This window comes from Musca domestica, unplaced genomic scaffold, assembly GCF_030504385.1.
Source record: "Musca domestica strain aabys unplaced genomic scaffold, Musca_domestica.polishedcontigs.V.1.1 95, whole genome shotgun sequence".
In the NCBI taxonomy this organism is placed as follows: domain Eukaryota; kingdom Metazoa; phylum Arthropoda; class Insecta; order Diptera; family Muscidae; genus Musca; species Musca domestica.
The window spans coordinates 822,971-847,111 of record NW_026712445.1 but is presented as its reverse complement, the minus strand read 5'-3'; positions in this window follow the sequence as shown (position 1 = coordinate 847,111).

The following is a 24,141-nucleotide window of genomic DNA, read 5'->3' as shown; positions in this document are numbered from 1 at the left end:
TTTGGCGTTTTTTTCAATATTTGGTTAAAAATTCCCATTAAATGGGATCGTAGCAAGTCAAAATATTCTACAAAATTATCTGTCATAAAATTCTATCTTAGGTCCTAGAAGACGTCCAAAGTCTACATCTGAACTAAACGCCAGGAATTCTCGGATATTTTAAAAACCGAAGGTGCACATTTTCAGCTGACCTCTTTGGCAAGTAAACACGATCATTTTGTTTGTTTACAAACTGCTGGACAACGAATGTTTTCTGATCGGAGAAAACCAAATTCGGCATGTCACCACTTTCGAAACAACTCTTTAGCTCTTTTGAGTCTAGTTTCTTTCTATTGCGATGTAAGTTCTTACACTCTTTGGAATTTCAATGGCTTTATCCCGAGCTCATTTTTCAATATTTGCCGAATGGAATATTGCGATATGTTCAGCTCACGAGCAATTTTTCAGCTACTGCGACGAGGGTTTCAATCCAGTCGCTTCTTTACTTTTCGAACGATGGTACGAGACACAAAAGATTTACCCACATTTAAATGCTGGATTGCCCTAACTATAGCCACCTGTGGTTTTCTAGCAAAATATATAAAGAAATCACACATCACATATTATGAGCTATCACTGGAATAATTTTAACAGCTGTCGGACGAGTGTCTTAGAAATGACATCAGTCTGAATTTGTATGTAGTTTTTACATCTCACCCTGTAAATATTAAATTTTCTTGTAATTTTGCCCATACCAATATAGTCCAGACCTAGCAAATCGTAATATTTATATCATATTTACTTAGGTCCAATACAAAATGGACAATATTGGCCCATTCCGTCGGAACCTACTCCATGGAGGGTCATCAATTTGAATAATCATAACAGAAGTCAAAATATATTTAAATAATCCAACATTCGCTGAGGGTATACATCTGTCGGCAAAACCGACTGATACTTTTTAACTTGTTTCTCTAGAAATACAAATTTTTCCCACTGCTATAGCCTAACCATAGGTTCGCAATGTTAGACCAACTTCTTATGAAGATTATTTCTTTTTTGAATACATATATATTTTTGAAATCTATTGCGAAATGAAAATCTATATTGGAGGCCAGTTTTAGTTGCCCTGTGTCGAGTAGACATACACCCAATAAAAGCATTAACATCAGTGTCATTCACATCCGCGGGGCGTTAAATAATTTTCACTGAGCTTTAAATGAGCCTCGGAAACGGAAACGAATTGTTTTTGTCTCTTGTCTGTCATTCGGTTCGGTTCGTTTGTAGGTTTCGCTGGATGTTCGTTTTTTATTGTTTCTTTTGTTAAATCTGCTGCTTTAAAAATTGATCCTTTTAACGATTTCGAAATGTCGGAAATGCTTTTGAGAAATGCTTCAAACTTTGTTAATTTTTCATGAAAAAAAGAGGAAAAAACAAGAAATCGCTGGTTATTTTGTTTCTTTTCAGCAATTTATGTTGATTATCTTTTGAATGTGTTATTGCCAAACAGACAGCTAGTCACTCCGACAGTCAGCATCAAAGCGCATCACAGATGGAGACGTGTGGAGACGTTCGCAGTCAACGCCGCATTAACGGCGGCATTCTCTTTCATTGGCATCATCAGCATCATCGTCGCCGTCGTCGTCATCATTATTATCACCTAACAAAGCAGCGGGGCTAAATGGCTGCCTTAAAAAAGAGCAGCCAGCAAAGCAAAGGCCAACAAAATCTCGCTGAAAGGCATTTTCAGCTAAAAAGACAAACAGAAGCTGTAGCAGCAACGACAGCGACAACAACAATGGCATTGTTCATTGTTAACAGTTAAATAGAACAGAAGAAGAACAGGGCAAATAACAAAATAAAGAGACATAGAGACGGACTGACTGACAAACAAACAAAAGGAACAAACACTAAAAGAGGAATAAAACAATAACAAAAACAACAACGACAACGACAACCGACAAATATAATGAAGTATGCACTTGATCTCTCTCTCGCTCTCAGTCCTTAGATGCCTTAGATGACGACGACGCTGCTCCGCTATGTTTGTCTATCTGTCTGACTATTGCTTTTGCAGTGGCATTCAAATATTGCCAAAAAGCAATATTTGAGGCTGACGAATGGTGGTGACTGAATTTATACGAAGGAGGAGGTGGTGCTTAGAAATAATTGTTGAAATATTTAAAATAAAATAGAGTTTTTCGGTTTTGAAGGACTGCTATTTTATCTTCAAAAAACACCTTAAAATTCCAGTTTAGAAAACTCAAAAGGCCGAAAAAGTTATTTTTACGAAATATATATAAAAAATATCCTTACGAAAGAAGATCTTGGGAAAGGTAAAAGGTATGAAAAGAAGATCCTTAAAGGCTGTTCTATAGAAAGAAAGATTAGCATAATGTATTGGATTGAAAGAAGACTTTTCAAGACCTTCTATTGAAAAAACAGAAAAGTCAGCTTCGTAAAAAATACTTCATCTCTCCTATAGAGGAAAGACCTTCAGAAGGTCTACCAAAGAGGGAAGACCACCAAAATGCCTCCTATGCGTAAAAGGCCTTCGATTCCAAGAAATGTCTTCTATAGAAAGGCCTTCTTTTTTAAATGCTTTCTATAGGAAAAAATAAAACTATTCCTTATAAAACAGACTCTCTTTCCTCGATAAAGGAAAGACCTTCAAAAAATCTAATCACGATAAAATACCTCAAAAATGCCACAGTGGACGAAAAATGGCTCGTGAGCTGAACATATCGCAATATTCCATTCGGCAAATATTGAAAAATGAGCTCCGGGTAAAGTCATTGAAATGATTTTGTTAACGGTTGGCCACCAGAACTCAAGTGCCGGCCGTGGTGATGGTGTGGGCCGCCATAACAGCCGATGGTCGCTCTCCACTCGTATTAATCGACCGTTGCATCAGAATAAATGCCGAATATTATCGCGAAAATATTCTGGACGGTGTATTAAACCCTTGGGCACGCAATCCGTTGGACTATTGTGTTTGGAGTATTTTGGAAAGCAAGGTTGACACCAAAAATTACCAAAGTGTCGATCACATTAAGCAAGCGCTTCGCCGGGAATGGGCCAAAATAGTGCAGAGCAACACTCGGGCACTTGTGACGGTTTCTTTTGCCGTTTGAAGACCATAATTCGTGCCAAAGCTGACGAATTCGAACAAATCTAAACTTGTTTTAAACTTTGATGCTATTTCCGACATTTTTTTGCTCTCATTCAATAAAATTAAAACAAGTTAAAAAGTAAGTAAGTAAGTTCGGTCGGGCCGAAATTTTCAAAAAAATAAAGTCCTTAAAAAATTCGTACATAGGGCGGTACCGTTATATCGGAGCTGTGCGACGACCTGGACCAGCAAAGACAATTTTCTGTCACAGGCTATAGCATCCATTACGAACGTCAAATACGATTTCTCAAAAAAATTCGGTGGGTATTGTACCTACCGAATATAGGAAGGTACTAATATATGGGGCCTATACGAAGACCTGTACCTGCATAGACAATTTTCTGTCACAGTCTGTAGTTTCTATTAGGAACTCTAAATACGTAATTTGAAACAACTCCGTTAAATAATGACGCTAAAATCACCAAAATACGAAATTTTGGGAGGTACCGTTATATGAGGGCTATACGTAGACGTGGACCTGCACAGACAATTTTTTGTCATACGCTATAGTATCCATTAAGAATCTCAAATACCAAATTTGAAACGATTCCGGTGAATAATGTCGCTAATATCATCAAAATACCGAATATCGGGAGGTACTTATATATGGGGGCTATATGAAACGTGGACCTTCATGGCCCATTTACGAACTTAACCTGCCTACTAGAAAAGTAGACACGTGTGCAAAATTTTAGCCTTCTATCTCAATTCGTTCGAAAGATAGCGTGATTACAACAGACAGACGGGCAGACAGGTAGGCAGACAGACGGACGCGGCTAAATCGACTTAGAATTTACACTGATCAAGAATATATATACTTTGTTGGGTCTGACATGAGTATTTCGAGGAGTTACAAACGGAATGACAAAGTTAATATATTATATATATATATATATATATATATATATATATATATATATATATATATATATATATATATATATATATATATATATATATATATATATATATATATATATATATATATATATATATATATATATATATATATATATATATATATATATATATATATATATATATATATATATATATATATATATAAAATTATGGCGTTTGACTTTGTTGCAGATTTTTATCTCACTCTGTATGTATACTTTATTGGTTCTGCAACGAATATTTATATGTGTTTCCTACGGAATAACAAATTCCATATTACGATGGTGGAGGGTATAAAAAGATCTCAAGAATGGCGCCCATCTAGAGAATTCTCTTCTCTCTCTTTCTTCGTTAGAAATAAAACATATAAATAGTCTCCATATGACGAACGTAAAAGATCTTTTATTGAAAATATGTATCCCAAAGGTTTTCTACATTAATATGGCTGTCTTGTGTTTTATTCTGATATTCTACAAAATTTTGCAGAATTTCTACAGAAGGTAGAGTAGACCTGTACGAAGAAAATTTTCTTTAGAAGAAATGCATTTGGCCTGTCTCTATTGAAGAACTTTTAAATATATTCTCTTGAAACAAGGATCTCAAAAAAAGGAGAATGTTTTAAGGCTTTTAGTTGTAGAGGTTTTTTAAGGTCTTATGTTGACAAAAATCCTTGATGATATGCAGAAGACCTTCAAAAGTTGTTTTTGTATAAAAGGTCTTTTCAATGCATGTTTAAAGTCAAAAATATTCAGAGATTTCTATAGACAGAAACTTTCAAAAGACTTATGTTCATTAAAGACCCAATTGAGTTGACTTCACGAAAAGCATCGCTTTATAAAATATATTTGTTTAAAGAATTAAATTCCCCACTAAAACTAATTTAATGATTTAAATTCTGAAACCTTATCAACATTTATTTAAAGCCAACTAGCGATAATAAAACATCATTAAATGTCTAAACATCAGCCATTCATTTTCTGCTTTATTGACATTTATTGAAATGCCCGCACTTAGTTTGTAATTATTTTATTTTGGTAATGGTAATTAACACCCCACCCTTCCTTTAAAAACGGAACTCCACCCCCTAAAACTAAATCTGTATCACATTCATCGTCCATTGAACAAATTCTAAAACATAACAAAATTGCATATGCTGACGCACACATATATGAGAGTGTGTGTATTGTGTGAAAATACATACACACACACATATATATAAGAGAGTGTATGTGTGTATGTGTTTGTATTTGTGTGAAAATTGTTAACACTTCATTGAGCAATTTTGGTGATTTCAACAAAATTTGCCACAATCTGTTTGAATGGATCCCAAAGCGAATATTATATAAGCGTGTACACTTGAACACTTGTGACACGCTTGGCTACTCCATTACACTGTGCCGGATGAAAGGCTGGCTGGCTGGATGACTGACTGGCAGACTATTCGACTGCCACAAGTGAGTGAGTGAATGAATGCGGATAATACATATGTCTGTTGGCAAAAGATAAACAGAGCGGGAGGAAATCATCTAAATGCCATTCAGAAAATGACTATCGTATCGCCATATCGTATCGGGGCGTATGTGTAATTTGTATTAAATATTTAACATTCCAAATACGCACCAAAGGTCAATCACCTCATTTTAAGCCAACATAATTTGATTTGATACAGCTGCTAACGTTGCTGAGCGGAATTTATTGGTCACATTTTGTTTAAGTCCATTTGAGGATAAGGAGAATTTTAATGGAAATTCAATCCTTAAATATTACAAGTGGTATGAAATTAGTTCCAAATATAAAAATGGATTTTATTAATGAAAATACATCTGATTTCTTTATATTCTTACAGGGCGTATTTAATTTCATATAAATGCCTTTTTTGTTATTCATTAGATTACAAAACTAGGTAATTTCTACAAACATGTTGTACTCAAAGGATATAATTTACCGGAAGATATCTAAGGAGGCTTTTATAAAAGTGTCTATCACCGACATCTCCTCTGAGAGGCAGTAGTCTATAAAACCTGGTTCGATATTTCAAATCGAATAAAAGTGGTATTAAGACTCCTAAAACTATTTTCAGGTATTACTTGTGATCAGTTTTTAAAGCCTGAATTACAAAATATTGTAAAATTGTCATGACTCCTTAAATATTGAGTTTTCAACGTTCTCATACCCACCACCATAGTTTGAAACACCTCGAAACATACATTTTAGATCCCGCAAAGTATATCTATTCTTGATCAGCATAAAATTCTATGTTGATTTAGCGATGTCTGTCCACCAACCCACCTGTCCGTCTTGGAAATGACTCTATCTTCCGAACGAAATAAAGTAGGTTGATAAAATTTATTTAAATGTACAGGGTGAGATAAAAAAAACTGCAACCAAATATAGACTGCTGTCATTTCTAAGCCACTCGTCCAACAGCTGTCAAAATTATTCCAGTGACCGCTCATTATAATGTTTACAAACGTACAAAAGCCTTTTGGTGAGAATTTTCCAGAACAACAGTTATTCGTGATGGAATTCAAGCGTGATAGTGTGATTTCTTTATATTGGCTGGAAAACCACAAGTCGCTATCATTAGAGCACTCCAGCATTTAAATGTGAATAAATTCTTTGTGTCTCGTAACATCGCTCGTTACAGTGATACTGGTAGCCCGATGTCAAGGAAGTGGATGGAAGAAAACAGTAACATCAGCAGAAATGGTTCGAAAAGTAAATTCAATCATACACGCTATGATTATAATTAAAATTTAAATTTCAACGGACTAAATATGCCGAAGCATTTGTATCTTCTAAATTCGGACTTGTATTGCCAATTTAGTGTACAATTAATTTGAAATCGGATAAAAATATATATGGGAGCTATATCCAAATCGGAACCGATCTCGATAAAATTTGGCAATGATATTTCTGAGCTGTATTTGATATATTACGGCTGTGGGTAACAAATGTGACAAATCGGATGAACAGTATATATGGAAGCTATAGCTATATCTGAACCGATCTTCACCAAATTTGACATACTAGCTTCTAGACTCAACTCGGTCGTAAGTGCCAAATTTCATCCAATTTGGGCATATATTAGACGTTTGGTGCACAATCCAAGGTAAATCGGACGAAGTTATATATGGGAGCTATATCCAAATCTGAACCGATCTCGATAAAATTTAGCAAATGTATTTCTGAGCTGTATTTGATATATTTCCCCAAATATTGTTGTTACAGAGTGCATATTACGTCTGCGGAGGAATAAAATAACAAATCGGATGAACAATATATATGGGAGCTATAGCTATTTCTGAACCGATTTCGATTAAATTTGGCATACTTATTTTCAGGTCCAATCTGATCGTACGCAAAATTCCATACTATTCGGACTGATATCACACGTTTGGTGTACAATATAAGGCAAATCGGACAAAGATATATATGGGAGCTATATCTAAAGTTTGACCGATTATCTCCAATTTCAATAGGGTTCGTCCTTTGAATCAAACAAATGATTTGTGCAAAATTTCATCTGGATAGGGCAATATATGCGAACTGTACTTTGTTTACAAAAATACATGGACAGACGGACGGACGGACGGACATGCATAAATCGACTCAGAATGTGATTCTATGCAGATCATCAAAAGGAACTATGGGTCTATCTCGTTTCCTTTTGCCTGTTACAAACAAATGCACAAAGACATAATACCCTTACCACCTTGTGGTGTAGGGTATAAAAAGCTAAAGAGTTGCTTCGCTTGGTGAACTGCCGAAAGTGGTGAACTGCCGAATTTGGGTTTCTCCGCTCCGATGAGAAAACATTCGTTGTCCAGCAGTTTTGTAAACATACAAAATGATCGTGTTTACTTGCCAAGAGGTCAGCTGAAAATGTGCCCCTTCGGTTGGCCACCAGAACTGAAGCGCCGGCCATGGTGATGGTGTGGTCCGCCATAACAGCCGAGGGTCACTCTTCGTTCGTATTAATCGACCGTGGCATCAGAATAAATCCCGAATATTATCGCCAAAATATTCTGGAGGGTGTATTAAAGCCTTGGGCACACAAACATTTTATACGCAGACCTTGGACATTCCAACAGGACTCAGCTCTATCGCACTCCGGATACCAACCCGTTGGCACTAAAAAATATCAAAGTGTCTATCACCTTAAGCAAGCGCTTCGCCGGGAATGGGCCAAAAAACCACAGAACAACTTTCGGGCAGCCTGTGACGGTTTCATTGGCCGTTTGAATTGGTCATTTTTGCCACGAACAAAAATGACTAATTCAAACAAATCTAAACTAATGCTAAATTTTGATTTGATATTTGAAGTTCGTAATAGATACTACAGCCTAAGACAGAAAATTGTCAGCGCGGGTTCTCGTCTTCGTATAGCCCCCATATAACGGTACCTCTCGATATTCGGTATTTTAATGATTTCAGCAACATTATTCATCGGAATCATTTCAAATTTCGTACTGAAAGATACTAATGGATTCTACAGCCTATGGCAAAAATTTTTGCATGCAGGTTCAGATCTTCGTATAGCCCACATAGAACGGTACCTTCCGATATTCGGTATTTTCATGATTTTAGCTACATTATTTACCGGAATTATTTAAAATTTTACATTTGAAGTTCGTAATGGGTACGACAAAAATTTTTGTATGCAGGTCCAAATATTCGTATAGACTCCATATAATTGTACCTCCCGATATTTGGTATTTTGATGATTTCAGCAACATTATTCACCGGCATGGTTTCAAATTTCGTAGTGGAAGATACCATTGGGTACTACAGCCTATGGCAAAAATTTTTGTATGCAGGTTCAGATCTTTGTATAGCCCACATATAACGGTACCATCCCGATATTCGATATTTTCATGATTTTAGCGACAAAATTTACCGGAATTATTTCGAATTTCGTATTTAAAGTTCGTAATGTACTGCAGCAAAAAAATTTCGTATGCAGGTCCACTTCTTCGTATAGTCCCCATATAACGGTTTTCATTTAAGTGGTAGTTTTCGGAATTTTTTTTGAAATTTTTCAATTTTCTTGTTTTTTTTTTTTTCTAACTTTTCGCATCCAAATATTTTCATCACTATTAAATGAAGACGAATGCTTTGGTCCAACATATCTGGTACCCTCAGGTATATATCAATATTTCCGAAAATGATAATATACCTCAAATAAAGTGACGGAAATAGACCAAATCTGGCACCTTGTCATATTTACCATATATTGGTTCACCCTTTCAGTATCTCCTCCATAAATTTTGAATAATCGTAAAGTAAGTAAACATATATTTAAATAAACTAATCTTGGCTGATGGCATACATCTATCTACAACACCGACTGATACTTATTAACTAGTTTTCTTTTGTTTTTGTCGCACAGTGTTATGATTCCCATTGGAACACCTCAACGATCAAAGGATAATCATTAATATTACTTTCTTTTCCCCCCTCTTCCAGCTTGTAATTTTTCACTAATGTTAGTACTTTTCTTTGTAATTAACAATGACACCAAAGCAGCTACGGCAATTCAAATCCCTTTTGCAGTTAAGCAACACTTTCCACAGCTGCTTTCAAAAGTCGTCATTCATTCATCCATTCCTACGCTCTCTGGCAACCAGGGAAACCATTCCATCATTTGGCTTGGTTGCATTAGTGAAAAATCCAGATGGCAAAGGAACAGCTTCATTGGTAGTCTTAAAACGATCCAACCCCATTTGAGCTTTCAGCTTCACGAGTAAGTGTTTAAAATTACGCTATGCGTGTTGTGCCCGTGGCAGCGAGGGGTGGTAAAACGAAAGTGGGCCTAGGATTTAAATAAGAGTCATTCATTCAATACCGTGGCAGGACATGTCATGGAAATAAATAGATATTCATTCAATTCAGTTGGGTCGTTGCTCGGAAGGCGCTTAGCACACCTAGCTGGCTGGCTTAATGTACAAAGTTTTGCACAAACCCACACACACATGTGTTCCACTCAAATCCAGATGTTGTTGAGCCAGATATGGGGTGTGTGTATGTGTGTGTGTTTGTGCGTGTCTGCATTACAGCGGGAGTAGTAGTAGTGCAAATCTCCAAAGCCATTGCAGGCATCAGCTTCGTTATTCGTCTAAGTCAAAATAGACACGCGAGAGAGGCATTAATTTAAATGGACCCAAATGAGCAATTCCGCTACACCCATAAACTCTGAGTGGGCATATGCTTACATGTGCGTGAATGTGTGTGTTTGTGCATCTGGTGTTCGTGTTTATGTTTATTAGTTTGCCACAAAGTGGCCATAGCTGGGAATGTGCATTTGTGTGTGAGTGCGGTGTGGGAGTTAAGCTTAAGTTGTTGTGTAAATTGCAGCCTGCGTGTGCGGCGGAGATACTTAAATAAATTTTGTCTGAAGCTTCGATGGCATGCCGTTAAGATTTCGTTGACTTTTCCAACATAGCTGCCATTTAATTTATGCTTTCTGAGCGGAAAGTGATAACATCTTGCGATATATTTCTTTTAACGTTTTAAAGAATGATACACAATGGACTTTTTCAGGAAAGTCGAAAGCTTTGCCAATTTTTATACCCTCAGCCATATGGCTACAGAGGGTATATATCATTTGATACGGCCAAAACGTGCCTAGTCGAAATAACGGTTTTAGACCCTAGGTCTCTTTGGACCAAATCCGTTTCAGAACATTTCGAGTCGATCTAGCGATGTCCGTCCGTCCGTCCGTCTGTCTGTCTGTCTGTCTGGCTGGCTGGTGCGCACGATAACTCTCGAAGGGAGTATCCAATTTGGTCCAAACTTGGTACATCGTAATATTTTGTTAAACTTAGATCGAGTTCGGAGATGGGCAATATCGGTCCACTCCTTCTGGTACCTCCCCCACAAAAGTTCGAAATTTTCAAAAAATTTAATTTTGCACAGAAATAGAAATTATAGTCCGATTTTGCTCCAACTTTGCAAATCTTAATATTTGAGTCAGTGTGAGGTCGGGTGTGAAAATGGAAAATATCGGCCCACTCCATCAAGTACCTCCCCCACAAATGGTAAAAATTTTGAATAATTACAACTCTCATAAAATGTGATGTAAGTGTCCGATTGTCTTAAAATTTTACACATCCCAATATTTGTATTAACCCAAGGTCTGGTGTTAAGATGGAATATATCGGTCCACTCCTTCTGGTACCTCCCCCACAAAAGGTCGAAATTTTCAAAAAAAAAAAAAAAAATATTTTTTTTTTGCACAGAAAGAGAAAGAATAATTCGATTATTCTGCTACTTTGCAAATCCTAATATTTGCATCATTGCTAGGTCTGGTGCGAAAATGGAGAATATCGGTCTACTCCTTCTGGTACCTCCCCCACAAAGGGTCAAAACTTTAAATAATCACAACTCTCATAAAATGTGATGTAAGAGTCTGATTGTCTTGAAATTTCACACATCCCAATATTTATATTAACCCAAGATCTGATGTTAAGATGGAATATACCGGTCCACTCCTTCTGGTACCTCCCCCACAAAAGGTCGAAATTTGCAAAAAAAAATATATTTTTTGCACAAAAAGAGAAAGGATAATCCGATTTTGCTCTCACTTTGCAAATCCTAATATTTGCATCAGTTCTACGTTAGGTGTAAAAATGGACAATATCGGTTCACTCCTTCAAGTACCTCCCCCACAAATGGTCAAAATTTTGAATAATTACAACTCTCATAAAATGTGATGTATGAGTCCGATTGTCTTCGAATGGCGCACATCCCAATATTTATATTAACCCAAGCTCTGGTGTTAAGATGAAGTATATCGGTCCACATCTTATGGTACCTCCCCCACAAATGGTCGAAAATTTGAGATATATATTTTTCTGCACAGAAAGGAAGCAAAAATCTAATTTTGAAAAACATAACGCTCAAAGAAAGCGAAATAAGGATTAAACTCCTTTCAAATTTCACACATACAAATTATTTTTGCTAACACAAGATCTGTTTTGAAGATGATCCTATATATCTGCGAACAACTTCTGGTACCTCACCCACAAAGAGACACATTTTTCAATATTTTTATCTGTCATAAATTGCGAAACAACTGAGTGATTCTTTACAATTCCTATATCCATCTGCTATAATAATATTTATATCATATTATGTAGGTCCGATACGAAATTGACAATATTGACCCATTCTTTAAAAACCCACTCCATAGAGGGTGAAGAGGGCTGAGGGTATACATCTGTCGGCAAAGCCGACCGATACTTTTTTACTTGTTACAATTACAATGGAGATAATATGAAAAAATGTCAACCAACTTCTGACTGCTGTCATTTCTTAGGTACTTGTCCGACAGCTGTTAAAATTATTCCAGTGACAGCTAATTATATTTTTTACAAGCGTACAAAAGCATTTTGGTGAAAATTTTCCAGAAAAAGAGTTATTCGTGATGGAATCCAAGCGTCATCATCTGATTTCTTTATATTTGGCTGGAAAACCACAAGTGGCTATCGTTAGGGAATTCCAGCATTTAAATGTGAACAAATCGTTTGTATCTCGTACCATCGCTCGTTACGGTGATACTGGTAGTGCAGCCCGACGTCAAGGAAGTGGATGGAAGAAAACAGCAACATCTGCAGAAATGGTTTGAAAAGTAAAGAAGCGACTTGTACGAAACCCTCGTCACAGTGACCCAAAAATGGCTCATGAGCTGGACATATCGCAATATTCCATTCGGCAAAATTTGAAAAATGACCCGTAACAGAATAGTCTCAAATAGCTTAAGAGTTGCTTAGCTTGGCCGAAAGTGGTGAACTGCCGAATTTGGTTTTCTCGGTCTCCGATGAGAAAACATTCGTTGTCCAGAAGTTTGTAAACAAACAAAATGATCGTGCTTACTTGCCAAAGATGTCAGTTGAGAATGTGCACCTTCGGTTGGCCACCAGAACTCATGCGCCGGCCATGGTGATGGTGTGGCCTGCCATAACAGCCAATGGTTGCTCTCCGCTCGTAGTAATCGACCGTGACATCAGAATAAATGCCGAATATAATCGCGAAAATATTCTGGAGAGTGTATTAAAGCTATGGGCAAGCAAACATTTTGGCCGCAGACCTTGAACATTCCAACAGGACTCAGCACAATCGATCACACTGAGTACACGCCACCCAAGAATGGTTACAAAATGAGGTTCCTTGCTTCATTTCCAGTGCACAATGGCCACCAAAATTTCCAGATACCAATCCGTTGGACTATTGTGTCTGGAGTATTTTGGAATTAAAGGTTGGTACTAAAAAATACCAAATTGTCGCTCACCTCAAGCAAGCGCTTCATCGGGAATGGCCAAAATTAACGCAGAGCAACATTCTGGCAGCGTGTGACGGTTTCATTGGCCGTTTGAAGACCATAACTCATGCCAAAGGTAACCAATTCGAACAAATCTAAACTTATTCTAAAATTTGATGCTATTTCCGACATTTCAATACCCTCCATCATAGTTGGAGGATATATTAAGTTTGTCTTTCCGTGTGTAACATCTCGAAATATACATTTCAGACCCCACAAAGTATGTATATTCTTGATCAACATAAAATTCTATATCGATTTGGCAATGTCCGTCCATCTGTGGAAATCGCTCTAGCTTCCGAACAAAATGAGTAAGTTGATAACAATTTACTGAAATATGTATTATATCTGCGAACTTTCCTGATATTCGGTATTTTGAAAATTTAAGCGACATTATTTAGGGGAATTGTTTCAAAATTCGTATTTAAAGTTCGTAATAGATACTACAGCCTAAGCCAGAATGTGGACCATGTAGGTCCACGTCTTCGTATATCCTCCGTATAACGGTACCCCCCCGATATTCGGTATTTTGATTATTTTAGCGACATTATTCACCAGAATTTTTGGTACCAAAAATTTGGTATTTGAAGTTCGTAATGGATACTACAGCCTACGACAGAAAATGAGCCATGTAGTTATAGCCATATAACGGTACCTCCCGATATTGGGTATTTGATGATTTTAGAGACATTATTTACCGGAACTATTTCATTTTTTGGTATTTAAAGTTCGTAATGAATACTACTACAATACTATGGCTGAAAAATGTCTGTGCAGGTCCACGTCTGCGTTTTAACAGATTTTATTTATTTATTTATTTTTTTTTTTGAAAATTGCCAATTTGTACCAAATGGTGGAGGGTATTCAAAGATCGGCCCAACTGAACTTATGGCGTTTGACTTTGTTGCAGTTTTTTATCTCACCCTTAATTTCTTGAAAATTTCGACCTTTTGTAGATGAGGTACGAACTCGATCTAAGTTTGACAATAATATTACGATGCACCAAGTTTGGATCAAATCGGATACTCCCATTGAGAGTTATTGTGCGCACCAGACAGTCAGCCAGACAGACGGACGGACACCGCTAAATCGACCTCAAATGTCCTGAAACCGATTTTGCCCAAAGAGACCTAAGGTCTAAACCCGAACCTAATGGCTACTCTTTTCGAATAATTATCACATGTCTATACTTTCCAAAAATAATATTTTCCCATCCAGTTTTTTTTCGATCTCTAAAACAACATCGGCTATTGATGCAGCAGATGTTCCGACTACATCAGATACCTAATTCGAAAGAAGGAAAAGAAATTTCACTTTCAACAATTTTTTCCATCCATTTTTTTCATTCTTGAAATAATCTCACAATCCTGTATCTCCGATATTTGGCTATATTCGCTAACGAAATCAGAATCAATGTAAAGGTCAGAGAAGCGGCTTCACATATTTGTGATTTAGTTGATTTCGGTATTTTTTTTTCACACAAAATTGTGCTATATTTCACCAGCTAAATATTATCCAATGACCATCCAAAATGCTGGACTTTAGTTATGTCCGAAACTTATACATTTTATTTTTCTTCTGCCAAAATGGCATTCTGAATTTGTGGGGATTGTCAAAATTCGTCCAGCCGTTCTTGAGTTATAAGCGATCTAACTAAAATCCCCCTCTTTGATATATGAGATTGTTTATATTTTGCTACATAAATGCTATATCTTAGATATCAGTGTCTATGTAACGGTCAGATGTGACCATTTCGTATATTTGTTATTCTGCTGGAATTAAAAATGTTCGCGGTTTAATGGAAATTTCCGTATTTGTTTAACTTGTATGTAAGTTATGGTTTATTTCACCCACTAAATATAATTCGATGACCATCATACCTGGGTAGGCTTTTGCCCAGCCCTAAGCTCTAGCTCTATGCAAAATTCCAAGTCGATTGGTCTATAATTGTGGACTCCAGAGTGACTGCAGAATCAGAGTTCTTTCTGTTTTTTTGTCAAATTCAACCCCAAAATATGTTGCGATTATCTCCCCCCACAATAGGCTTCTATACTGACCCCCACCTCCATGCCAAATTTCGTAAGGATCAGGCCATAATTTCGATCTGTAGCGTTATTACAATTGTTAGACGGACAGACATACATAGCAAGATTGACTCAGCTCGGCGAGATGTCCTATATTTCTATGTCTTGAACCAATATTTCGAGATATTACACAATTGTTGGCCCAATCAAACTCATAATAGCCCCAACACATAGTGTATGGGGTAAAATGAGAAGGAGTGGAGTGACCTTTTTTTTTTTTTGATTTCATAAAAATTGGTTCTCGGAAATCATAATACCTTTATCAGACCAAGGTCAAACTTTGCACATTGCAATATTTCCATCAAAAGATAGTCTAGACCAAGGATAGGTCACCTCCCTCCATTCCTTCTGGCACAATATTTCTCAATATTTCTTCGCATGTAAAGATAGAATATAGGATCCCCGGCAAACGGTCAGTATTTTAATTAAGTCGCCTGAAAACTTAGTTGTTTTTTTATTTAAAAAGCTTTAACAAAATCATACTCCACCAACTTGCATTTGGTTGAAGGAATCATTAAAGTGAATAAGTACCTGAACAAAATTTAGCTTTAGCAAAAGTTTTCCTCTTTATTTTCAAAATATGTTAACTGTAGTTATTATGATGCTTTTTTACCCTTCCAAACGCTTTATCCCTTTTTAACTGCTATGGATAATAGCCATTTAAAAAATCTAGGTGCTTGTTTGAAAGGGTAAACGAAATACATTCGTGATAGCAAGCACTACAAGTGTATTCCAAAAAGTAAGCAATAAAATACTTAATAGCATTTCAAATGGTTTATTTGGCATATTAAGCAGAACTTGACATTGCTCCTACTGTTACTTTGGCTTATGTCGGGCAATAAAACTCCATATTAATGTGTTAAAAAAAAGTTAAATTTGTCGCCATTTAGAATTTGATGAGCCATAAACAACGATTAAAAACCTTGATACAAATCAACGACAAAACATAATTTTTCAAGGGATTACAAATTTAATTGATTAAAGAAGAAAATAGAACGTAGGGAAGATTACCAAAATGGAATATATATTGAATAAAAAATATATATATTGAAACATTTTTGGACATGTTTTTTTTTCTGAAGCCTACAACTGTATATGTGTAAATAATGATTATTTGATTTAAAACATTGAAAAACTGACTTTTAAGGCCAATTTTCGTATTTCTAAAACGTCAGCCAAAATTTTCAAACAGCTAACAATTATAATTACACCATTCGGTTAAAAGTATTTTGAAGTTTTCAAAAACGTTTAACACTTAAACTCCAGAAAATGTACAACATACACTGGTGGCCAAAACTAAAGCAACTTAAATTACAAGGAGAATGAATGCCTGTAACTTTTTCAAAATTAAAAAAAGAGAAAGTTTTCCTTGTTTTAAATTAGGTACTTTATTCACTTTTTAAAAACATAAAACCAAAATTCATTTTTATATAAAAAATAATGTTTGGTAAAGTCAATTAACCCGACAAAACAAAGCAACTCGGTTGTACATTCATATAACCGCTGCAATTTCAGTTGTTTTTACTGTGATATTTATCGCTTTTTGCTTCCTTCGACAATTTCGCTTGTCATAAATCCTTTTTGAGAAGTTTTTTACAACAGCTTGTGTTTTTCTTTTCGTTTTTAAGTACTGCCCAAAAAAATTTTAAAATGGCTAGAAGCAAATACAGTACCTGAATAAAACAGCAAATTATCAGTGACTATCAAAACAACATATCACAGAAAATGATTTCCGAGAAATATTTCATAAATATTTATGTGATTTCATAATTATTTCTGTATACTAAGTCGGTTTTTTGAAACTGGATCAGTAGTAACAGTCCATAACGGATGAAGGCCGTGAAGAACTTCAGCCGGTACTGATCCACAAATTGTGAGAGAAAAGTGGCAGCTGGTCTGGATGCCCGTAAGACATCAAAAAACCATTTATATCTGAAAAAATCAAAAAGGCTTTCGGAATCAAGCTCAATGGAAAAAAACATTATTTCGGGATGAGTCTACGTTTAATATTAAAGGCTCAGACGTGAAAAATTTTACGGTGAGAAGACCAAAAAATGAAGGACTCAAGCCACAGTGTTGCAAAGGTACAGTGAAACATGGCAAGAATGGCCTGGCGCTGTTGGACTTGGACTTGGGCCTATCCATAAATAAAGGAAGTTGTGGATCGGTTTGTTTACAGAGATGTGTTGGACATCACGTTGTTCCCTTACGCTGAGTAAATATTCGGCTGATTTGGGTGTTTCAGCATGACAATGATCCCAAACTTGTATCAAAACTTGTCAAATATTGGTTGCGGGAGTCAAAAATTCATGTTGTGTTATGGCCGGCACAATCACCTGACCTAAACTCCTTAGAAAACCTTTGGAGTATCGTAAATAGGAAGATCAAGAGAGATTCGGAAATAAATAAGCACAACATTTTCTAAAGAATTCGGGGTGCCTGGGAAAGCACACCCTAGGATCAAATTGAGCGTGTTATAGATTCAATGCCTCGTAGGTGTGCAGCTGCTATCAAAAATAATGGATGCTATCGACTACTAGCCAAAATTTAATTATTTTAAAATAAAAAAATCAAAAGTTGCTTTAGTTTTGACCAAGCAAAAATTGGGTAATTCTAGTTTTCCACGTATTAATTTTCGTTCAAAATTATTTTTGTATTTTTATTTTTAGTTTCTTAAAAGTGAATTAAACCCCTCATTTAAAACTGGAAAAATAATTACGATTTGTTTATTTTTGTAAAAGTTACAGGACATTTATTGTCTTTGCGATTTATGTTGCTTTAGTTTTGGCCACCAGTGTATGTCAGGTATACGGTATAGGCCCAGTATAGATTATAGTCAAATTTAACGAATCAGATATAATTTGCTATTCTCGATGGATCAGAATTTAGTTTAGAAAAATATTTTAATTCCCGCCCAAGAAAAACATTAAAAGCCTAACTGTTAACCGAAATTACGTAAATGTTAAACCCTACTGATTCTTTGTATTTATTTCGGTCGAATTCATTATTAGATTTATTTGAAATTCACACAAATTATAATACCTACCACAAATAGGTTCAACTGTGAGCTAAATGTATAAATAAGATGGATTTAGTAACTTCAAGTTTGCAAGCAAATACATCAAATTTCGTGAGAAATTTCCATAATTTAAAGCGTTAGATCCGTAAAATTCAATTGATAAGGATCGTCGTTTACCCATAAATTACAAATCTAAAATTCAAATTGTTGCGTGTAGCTGTACTAAATATGCAAAGCTGTGTAGGGTATCATAAAGTTGACCATATCATCTGTGCCATATCGAAAAAAGGGGTTTCGACGACAGATTTCGCTCAAAGAGAATTTTGGTCAAAAATCGATACCTTCATAATAAATTTCGATTTTCTAGAAAGTCCCGCATAAAAGTTAAATAAAAATTAATTGACAATCATTCGCATTAAATCAGTCCAGTACCTACTCCAGACTTCCTACCAGTCTTATAAAAGATGCAAAGTTATATTTTTTCTGTTTTTTATACCTTCCACCATTCTATGGAGGGTATATTAACTTTGTCATTCCGTTTGTAACTCCTCCAAATATTCATAACAGACCCTACAAAGTATATATATTCTGGATCAGCATAAAATTCTGAGACGATGTAGCGACTGTCTTTTGAAATCGCGCTATCTTTCGAACGAATTGAGATATAAGGCTAAAATTTTGCATACATGCATGGTTTAGCAGTAGGCAGTTTGTAAATGGGCCATGTCGGTCCACGTTTTCGTATAGCTCCCATATAACGGTACCTCCCGAAATTCGGTATTTTAATGATTTTAGTGAAATTTTTAACCGGAATTATTTAAAATTTCGTAGTGAAAGATCCTAGTGGATACTACAACCTATGACAAAAAATTTTGTATGCAGGTCCAAGTATTCGTATAGCCCCCATATAACGGTACCTCCCGATATTCGGTATTTTTATGATTTCAGCAACATTATTCACCGGAATCGTTTCAAATTTCGTATTGGAAGATCCTAGTGGATACCACAATCTATGGCAAAAAATTTCGTATGCAGGTCCACGTCTTCGTATAGCCCCCATATAACGATACCTCCCGATACTCGGTATTTTCATTTTTAGAGACATTATAGACATTATTTATAGAGACATTATATTTTTAGAGACATTATTTACCGAATTATTTCAAACTTCGTACTTGAAGTTCGTAATGGGTACTACAGCCTATGAGACAATTTTTTGTATGCAGGTCCAAGTCTTCGTATAGCCCCCATATAACGGTACCTCCCGAAAGTTGGTATTTTGACGGTTTCAGCAATATTATTCGGCGAAATCGTTTCAAATTTCGTATTGGAAGATCTTAATCGGTACTACAACTTATGGCAAAAAAATTCGTATGCAGTTCCACGTCTTCGTATAGCCCCCATATGACTGTTTTCATTTAAGTGGTAGTTTTCGATTTTTTTTTTTTTTTTTTGAAATTCTTCAAGTTCCTTCGAAATGGTGGAGGGTATTAAAAGTTTTTTTTTTTTTTTACCTCCCCCATGAATTGGTCAACATTTTGAATTACCAAAACGCAAGACAAAATATATTTAAACACACGGACTTTGGTTAAACATCTGTCAGAAGTTATATATTAGTCAGCGGATAACATCAAATACTTTTTTTAACTTTTTGAAAGATTCTTTGGCTTTGTGTGGAATTTACCAAATGTATTTAATGACATATTCCAACTTGAACTTTGTCAATTTTCGGACTTATACTGACTCTTTCTTCGCTTTCTATAAGACACAAGTTGATTTCTTTCCTTCTATCCATTCTATAAAAATTTTCACCCTTTTTGTACTAAAAGAAGTCGGTCTGTTGGCCTTGTCAATTTTTGAACGAGATTTGAGCCGGACATAAGCATATCGGGGTGTGAAGTTTCTATTGAATTGGATTATTTTCTTTCGTTTTATATGACATATATGATTTTATTACAATGTTCTCCATTTGAGTGGGCGGTACCAGAATGATGTTGCCATCCTAAAAATCAATATAAGTTTAAGAAAAATATTATGAGACACAATATTTAGACCAAAACGGATGGATTGGCACGATCGACTCCAAATGACCTCAAATTCTCCAAAAAGTCACTGGAATGGACCTTTTCGTATTTTGTCTACAAAAGTTGGCAAACTATTTCACACATTGAATATTTTTGGATGGCCATCCAAAACTTCTTGGCTTTTTGCAATGCCCGTAACCCCCATTCAAATGTGCGTGAGGATCGGGCAACAATTACGACCTGCTGACAATTTTGCAGTTTTTTTTTTTTTTTTTTGGTCTATTTCAACCTCTAAATATATGGCGATCATCTCCAAAAAGAGTAGGCTTCTATTCTGACACCCATCTGATCCCGATGCAAAATTTCTTTAGGATCGGGCCATAAATGCGATCTGTATATGATATCCTGATATCCTAACTACTTAGTTTTGTTAGCTTTAGAAATATTACCAAATGTTTAATTCAAAATGAAAATATGCCAAAAATATGACAAAATTGAAAAAAATATGAGAAAATTTTACAAAATCAATATTTTCATCTTTAGAGAGATATTTTTATGCGATTTTTTTAGACGTTTTTTCTTTCCTGCCAAGAGGCCATTCTGAATTAATGAGAACTGTCAAAATCAGTTCAGCCGTTCTCGACATATAAGAGATTTTTCAAGCATATCTCCTTTGATAGACATATATATCGCACATATTTTGCTATTTGGATAATAACATCAATGTAAAGGTCAGAAGTAACCTTTTGATGGCTTTGTGATTTCGCCGGGATTTAAAATATTCACGGTTTAATGAAAAATTTTGAATTTTTTCAACACAAAAGATATGGTATATTTTACCTGCTAAATATTATCCGATGACCACCCAAATTGGTAGGCTTCTTCCCCGCCCTAAAATCTATCTACAAGTGAAGTTCCGCGTCGATTGGTCTATAATTGCGACCTGTATAGCTACTGAAAAATCCGACATTTTTTTCAGTTTTTGGTCTATTTCGACCCCTAAATATTATGCGATCATCTCCAAAAGAAATAGGGTTCTATTCTGACCCTAGCCCCACCTCCATTCTAAATTTCGTGAAGATCGGGCCATAATTGCGACCTGTAGAGTGATTACAAATTAACATGGACAGACGGACAGACGGACGGACGGACATACATAGCTAGATCGACTCAGCTCGGCGAGATAGGAAGATCCATATATACTTTCCTATGTGGGAAATCAATATTTCGAGGTGTTACATAATTTTTGGCCCAATCAAACTTATAATACCCCCAACACACGGTGTTGTAGGGTATAAATACCGTGCGAGAAAATTGTTTTTTTTTCCAAAATTAAAAGTTATTATGAAAGTAGAGCCAAAAATATGAGACATGTGTATCGGCATTTTGCTAGCTTATATCGTAAAGTAACCAAAATATGGCGTGGAAGTTCTATACAGTTTTACATTTCTTTAAGATTTCTTCGAATTCAAATATTTTAGATAGGTCTTCAGCAATATTACTGTCAAAAAACAAGGAAATGTTTCTGCAAAATAGATTAACCCTTAATGAAGTACTTATGGGGGCCCTCATATGGACCATTGTTGTTTTCTCACAACTCGTTGTATCTGTTTTAAGTGCAGGCGCCTGGCCTGAAAACTATCACACTCTATTGAACTAAAACCGCACAGGTTCTTCTTTAAATCATCCTTGGCTCTCCCACTAATAGATCAACTTTCACATTTTTTTTTTCTCATTTCACCTTATCAGAAAAACTTTACTCTTTACTCGTCTCTAGTCAACGATGATTAATTAAAAATCTTTGCCGCCAAACAAATCCTTTCACCAGCATGACTACCAAATTATTGACCAGCTAAAAAAACACCTAAATATTATTAATAATAAATTGATGATGTTCGGGCAAAAGTTTATTAAAAAGTTATGGACGAAAGAATTCGAATACCAAAGCAGAGCTTCCCCAATCGCCCACTCCCCAAAATGCCGAGATTCTTTATGAATCATTAAAGATGTTAAGATGAGTAGTTAAATACTTAAATTCCATGGCTTATGAGAGAGAGGAGAGGAGAATACTTAACCCTTTTTGCTTAACTATATTTCCAGTTTCAATTTTTTTCTCTCTCTCTCGGTAAATAAAACTTGTAAAGGCTAAAGTTTGGTGGAGGTTGGCCCGAATGATGAAAATAATAATAATAATAAGTTTTATGAATTTTTTCGTCACGCTATCAAAAAAACTCAGTTCTTTTTTTTGGAGATTCCCAGCGAAGGGACAATGTGGAATTCCTGCCATTTGAAATGCATTGACAACTAAATTTCTGGGAAAAACAAAAACAGAAGGCCACAATACCAGTCAAAAGCTGCTGCAGCAACTGAAGTGTTACTGGGGACTGTCAAACCATGCCAGGCCATTGGTAACTGTTTGTAATGATGGCTTAATAAGAATAAATTTCAGAAAAGTAAAGGGGGTGAAAATCAGAAAAAATAAAACTTTTCGCTGAATTCATTCCAGCTCTCAAAGCGTTTTACTTTACCCTCCCCTCCATAGCCCACTCTCTTAGAGCATTATACAGTTTTTTCTCCTTTTGCCACTTCATTGGCACAGCTTTTCAATTCTTAAGAAAAATATAACAAAAGAGAAAGTTTTGTTTTGCTTTTTCGTACTTTGCTTAAGAATATCATAATGACTAAGGAATTTAACCATTACACCCCTTTGTATAGGAATTTCCTTTTCTTCCTGAGTTTTCTTTTCTTTTGAGCTTCTCTGGGTGTTGTGTGTTTTCTTCTTGCGGTTGGCTATGCCGCTAACTACCCGTCTTTGGCCATAATTCGTAAACAATTGCCATCCATCCATAAATGAGATATAGAATATTTTTGTAGGTACATTTAATGTTGGCTACAAACAAACACTTAACTTTCAGCGAAAAAGCAAATAACGAAGAAAAAAGCAACAACAACCACATGGTTACATTGTTAGCGAGAGCTAACAATGGTCAATGACTTAGGAAATGTCTTAAGCAAAACGCTAACCACTTTATGGCCATACTTATTTTGTTCTTTATGGGCAGAATAATAATGAGCGTTAGGATTTAAGACTTAAATGAACAGTGGGGCAAAATGATATTGTTTTTATACCCTCCACCATAGTATTTTGTCATTCAGTTTGCAACACCTCGAAATATACATTTTAAAATTCACAAATGTGTATTATGTCTGCAGGACTTTTGGTATTGAAAATGGGCCATGTAGGTCAGGTCTTCGTATAGCCCCCATATAACGGAACCCCAGATATTCGGTATTTTGATGATTTTATCGACATTATTTAGCGGAATTATTTCAAATTTTGTATTTGAAGTTCGTAATGGATTATAACCCCCATGGTACCTCCCTATATTTGGTATTTTGATGACATTTGTAAACAGATTTTTTTTCAAGTTTCGCATTTGAATATTGTAATAGCTTGTGACAAAAGTCTCCTATGCAGGTCCACGTCGTCGTATAAACCCTAATATTCGGCTACATTCGGTATTTTTAAGATTATTACAGAATTTTAACGGATTTTATTTTTTGAAAATTGTGAAATTTGTACCAAAGTTCGACCCGGCCGAACTTACAGCCTTTTTAATTTTTTTTTTTTTTTTTTTTTT